The sequence below is a fragment of the Haliotis cracherodii genome, unplaced genomic scaffold, assembly GCF_022045235.1.
Source record: "Haliotis cracherodii isolate W230 unplaced genomic scaffold, xgHalCrac1.p SCAF_12, whole genome shotgun sequence".
Classification (NCBI taxonomy): Eukaryota; Metazoa; Mollusca; class Gastropoda; order Lepetellida; family Haliotidae; genus Haliotis; species Haliotis cracherodii.
Genome location: NW_027266267.1, coordinates 33,190,846 through 33,196,845, shown reverse-complemented (window position 1 = coordinate 33,196,845; position 6,000 = coordinate 33,190,846).

The window sequence follows — 6,000 nt, the reverse complement described above, 5'->3', positions numbered from 1 at the left end:
AATAATAATAATAATAATAATAATAATAATAATAATAATAATAATAATAGCCAAAGCACTGAAAATAGTCCTCCAAAGCAGAGTCCTCTTCAATCAGGTTTCTAAATACACTGCTTTTCAAGGAAATGGTTTTCCTTTCCTTTTTGCTGTTGTAGTTTGAAAGATGCACCCAAGCATCATCACGGAACAAGTTGATGGACAGCCAATGGCCAGCAGCCCACTCAAACGTAGTGTGGATGTGATTGTCAGACATTTTTTAGTAAAGTGTCTTCTCCCGAAATGAACCACTAACACGTTATATTTATACTCACACCGCAAGTAAGGTGATTCAGCATGTTGTCACTTTCTCACGGGAAAAACTACTTCATTATGTTGCCTTGTTCTTTTCAAATGGTATCAACTTTTACACCTCGCATACAAATGGTGTATACATATACTTCTGACTCACTATACTTTGCTTGTGAGTGATGGTATACGATTTTTAATTAGTACGTTTTTTAATACTCCCCTGTTTGACCAGACAGCAGCCCTATTAACTTAACAAGAACGAATCCACAAAGCCACCACTTGTTACTCTCTCATTTTTAATCAATATCGAGTTTTTAGTAACACACTCTCTATACGGCAGCGTCCGCCCGGAGAGCGGAAGGTCCGGGGTTCCATCCCCGGCCGCGTCATACCAAAAGACGTTAAAAGATGGTACTTGTTGTTACCCTGTCTGGCGCTCGACATTAAGGGGCTAAAACAAGGACTGGTCGGCTCGGAGTCAGTATACTGTGTCTGAGTGGGGTATTCATGTTAAACTGCAACATGGTATCTCAGTGAGCTAGCACTATAAATCGGCATCAGTCCGGACTAGTACAAGCAGCCACACACACACACACACACACACACACACACACACACACACACACACACACACACGTGCATGCACGTCGCTATATAAGTGCAATAATCTTGGACGCGACGTTAAACCCAATTTCACCTCACCTCACCACCTCTCTATACGGCTCTTTTATGTAGTCTTTCATAATGGAACACCTGTGCTTTTAAAGTGTCACGTTTTCAGTACCATCCCATGGTAAACATTTTCTCAAAAATATTGTATAGCTTGTGTACTCGGTCAAGGTGATTCAGCAGTTCTTAGTGCTACCCTATTATACACCCGCTTGATGCACCCGCTTGAATAGCAGCCACACCACTCATGTTCATTGTGTGCAGCTGTTTGCACTTATATTTCTATAGAGCTCCAAAATGTATAGTTTGTGACGAGCGTATTACTCAATACTTTGATTGTGCAGTGAATGAGCTGCCCCTTCATACCATCTTGGAAAAAGCCAAGCAACAGAGGGTAAGCCTTGGGCTAGAGTTTCAGGACCAGCACACTGTGCGTTACAATGACTCTGATTATATGCATAGACATTTCCTTCTGTGATGACAGAAAAGAAAGACTTGAGATGCAGCTCAGAGTCCTCATGAACATGGAAGATAGTAATAATTAAAGACGCATGTGTTAGCATTATTTTATTGCTTTACAATCAGAAAGTTACATAGAATACATGTCATGAATTCAATGTGCATGTACAGTTAGAAAGACTCTAGTTTTCTTAATTTTGCAGTAGTGTTAGCACCGGGCACACCATGTTGTGCTTGTCGTTTTAGATATAAAGATAATTTTGACTTCTTTCTTTTGTCGTTCTTTTTCTTTGCATCTGGCTTATACAAAAGCTGTTTTGGTACATGGAGCATTTTTAAAAGTTTGAGAAAGTCACGGTAGCCTGTAGGAACAGCCCCACGATGCATCACAGTAAAACGAATGAGGTCAATAACGTTAGTTCCCAATCCACACATTCTCATTATCTAACACAATTTCTAACTGATCATTCAGTCTGAAGTGAGCGTTTCTGATCTGATCCCTGATAAAGTACCATAGTTTGGTGAGTTTGCCAATCGTTTTAGTTAATGACACATCTTTAAGAAGTAGATCCAGAATCAAGTTCGTATTCGCTTTAATCTGTGCTTCATCGTGGGTGATTTCTTCAGGGGTCTCATTCAGTCTCAGAGGACTCGTCTCCCGATCCGGAGTCACTGTCATTATCTGTTGTTGTTGTTGTTCCCGAGTCGCTGTCTTCTCCTTTTCCTGGTTGTCTATCAGGCGTTGGTATGTGTTCCTGTTCAGGAGAACCATAGGTCTGCTCATGATGTAGGTAATAATCTAACAGTGCAGCAATGCAAATAGGCAAGATCGAATGGTGTCTTATCAACACCTCCTTTTTAATCCGATTGGGAAAACCTTCTTTGGCAGCCAATGTTCTAATGTGAAACCTATGACTGTGCAAGCGAGTTTTATCCATCAGTGAGAGCGGAATATTCCCTTTCAAAATGTTTAAGATCATGCTATTAATAGCATGCATTTGTTCACATGACACATATTGAAGTAAAGCTTTTCTCTGCTTCACATTAGCCTGCAGTAGTGTCTGAAGAAAAGACAGATGTTTTTTCCAGTAAATCACCCATATTGATGTGAAGAGATCACGATGTGAAACTAGGTTATTGTGACTTTTATATATGTATGCTTAGACCCTAATAGTCCTCATACACCATAGCCGATGTCTCTCATTCGGTATTAGAAGCTATCATGTTTATGTAACTACACTGAGGTGATAACCTGAAATGTTCAGTTAGTGGTTCATCTTCTGGCATCCATTTATGTACCCGCAATCGACACATGAAACAGTAGACTTTATCTGACTGACCCGTGTAAATGAACACCTCTGGGATGAACTCGATCGACGTGTACGTCAACGCGTTTCAAGGTGAATGGAACAGAATTCCGAGGAAAGAATTCGTATCAGGTCAGTGCCGAGGAGCCATGATTGCTGGCCGGGGCGGTCACACGAGATGCTGAGTTCAGCGCTACCTTGTGGCCTTATATGACATGACAATGAAAGTTTTCAGTACCACGACAACATATGACTATCGAGCTCCTAGCTTTCTTATTTGTATCTATGATAATAAATTAAACATATGGACTTGATTAGATACAATAAACTTACTAAAACACTACCTGTGCGTTGTTGTTTTTTACGAGTGTATATAGTGGCATCTTATGCAAACTATGACTATCTGTCTCCCATACATAAACGGAGTTTGAATTATGGAGATATGTTTAAGTGGTGTAAGTAGAATGTATTGATCACGTTCATAAATCATAGCTTTACGTGTTTATCTGAATACTGAAACCCATCACTAAATGGCTTTGGGGTAGATATCGTTGTGTTTCCACTAGGCTGTCATGCCAGTTTTGAGTATGTTATAGACATTCCATTGCAGACTTGCCTGGAGGTACATAAAACTGACTTTCCTGCGCGCAATATAAGGAGATCTATAACAAACTGTGAAGGTAGACTATCTGGAATGTGGAGAACCAATAGCAGTCTCAACAGTAGAGAGAAAGTAATACCTTCCGGACAAAAGCATTCCTATGGAGCGTGGAGCACCAACAAAAGCATTCCTGTGGAGCATAGAATTTCAACAAATTCCTGTGGAGCATGGAATTTTTCTAACAAAAGCATTTCTGTGGAGCGTAGAGTAAAGAAACAAACAAAAGCATTCTTGTGGAGCGTAGAGTAAAGAAACAAACAAAAGCATTCTTGTGGAGCATACCACAGAGGCCAGTCAATACCTTTCACACAATAGAAGCAAATTTTGCTAAAGGAGACTAGCAGTAAGGCTGGCTCTGTATATATTCGCTCTGTTCAAACATGTAACTATGTCACCGCACATTAGTATCAATACACTAGGGGTAGCTCTCTCTCACCCACTCTTTACACGCAAGAGTAAATCTATTCGTGTGCGGGTTTTAGCCGCTGAACCTGTTAACCCTTTCACCGATGTCAATTCATTTATTAACATTTTTCTCTACTTCATTCACGTTTCACTAAGTGTTAAAATATTATGTTATTGTTCATAGCGGTATTCATTCACCTATATCTATTAACCTTTATCTATTAACATTTCTGTCACTCTTTAACTTTTTATCTGTTTCAGTGTGCTAACGTAACATTAAGGGTTAAATGTTGCTTTTAGACGATCACCAACTAGATAATATAGCTGTTACTTGTTTTCGCCATTATGTTAGAACTTGAGTAGAAAGTATACATTATACCCATCTGCAGATGTGTAATTCGTATGTTTTCTGCTTTATGACATATAAATAATAGATGTAATAGTAATAATAAAAATAAGTGAACTTACCTTATGACTGTACAACACTGTTTCATTAATCATTCCTCCATATATTCCGTTTGAATTAACCATTCGCTCAGTTCATATTTGGTTTAATCATATTTATTCCATCAATTGTACATGGCTGGATTTAATTTCTTCTTATATATCATCATGTAGTAAACTTAGCTGGAAAAACAACGGTCAAACCGTTCGGCTACACCAGATACCTGTAGACGAACGGCTTACCGGTGTAAGGGAGGTAATACACTATTGACAGTGAAGAAACAATGAACGCTGGCTGGCATAAATACATACACCGAAAGACGGGTGAAGCGAGCGGCCTGCCCTCGTGATCCAAGGGAGGTAACTCGTATCACACTAGTGGCTCATATCACATTGATAGACCATGAGAGCGAATAACTGCGAATTGAAACATAAAACACACACATTCTGATTAAAAATATGCTTTTATTTTAGAAAACACAGTGAGATGCTCGCGTATGTCTCGATAATACCCGCGATGCAGTCTTTTCCTTTCTCGTCTCACCGAGCATTGTACCCCACGATGGCTGAAAAGGAAGGGTAAATTAATAATAATAATAATAATAATAATAATAATAATAATAATAATAATAATAGCCAAAGCACTGAAAATAGTCCTCCAAAGCAGAGTCCTCTTCAATCAGGTTTCTAAATACACTGCTTTTCAAGGAAATGGTTTTCCTTTCCTTTTTGCTGTTGTAGTTTGAAAGATGCACCCAAGCATCATCACGGAACAAGTTGATGGCCAGCCAATGGCCAGCAGCCCACTCAAACGTAGTGTGGATGTGATTGTCAGACATTTTTTAGTAAAGTGTCTTCTCCCGAAATGAACCACTAACACGCTATATTTATACTCACACCGCAAGTAAGGTGATTCAGCATGTTGTCACTTTCTCACGGGAAAAACTACTTCATTATGTTGCCTTGTTCTTTTCAAATGGTATCAACTTTTACACCTCGCATACAAATGGTGTATACATATACTTCTGACTCACTATACTTTGCTTGTGAGTGATGGTATACGATTTTTAATTAGTACGTTTTTTAATACTCCCCTGTTTGACCAGACAGCAGCCCTATTGACTTAACAAGAACGAATCCACAAAGCCACCACTTGTTACTCTCTCATTTTTAATCAATATCGAGTTTTTAGTAACACACTCTCTATACGGCAGCGTCCGCCCGGAGAGCGGAAGGTCCGGGGTTCCATCCCCGGCCGCGTCATACCAAAAGACGTTAAAAGATGGTACTTGTTGTTACCCTGTCTGGCGCTCGACATTAAGGGGCTAAAACAAGGACTGGTCGGCTCGGAGTCAGTATACTGTGTCTGAGTGGGGTATTCATGTTAAACTGCAACATGGTATCTCAGTGAGCTAGCACTATAAATCGGCATCAGTCCGGACTAGTACAAGCAGCCACACATACACACACACACACACACACACACACACACACACACACACACACACACACACACACACACACGTGCATGCACGTCGCTATATAAGTGCAATAATCTTGGACGCGACGTTAAACCCAATTTCACCTCACCTCACCACCTCTCTATACGGCTCTTTTATGTAGTCTTTCATAATGGAACACCTGTGCTTTTAAAGTGTCACGTTTTCAGTACCATCCCATGGTAAACATTTTCTCAAAAATATTGTATAGCTTGTGTACTCGGTCAAGGTGATTCAGCAGTTCTTAGTGCTACCCTATTATACACCC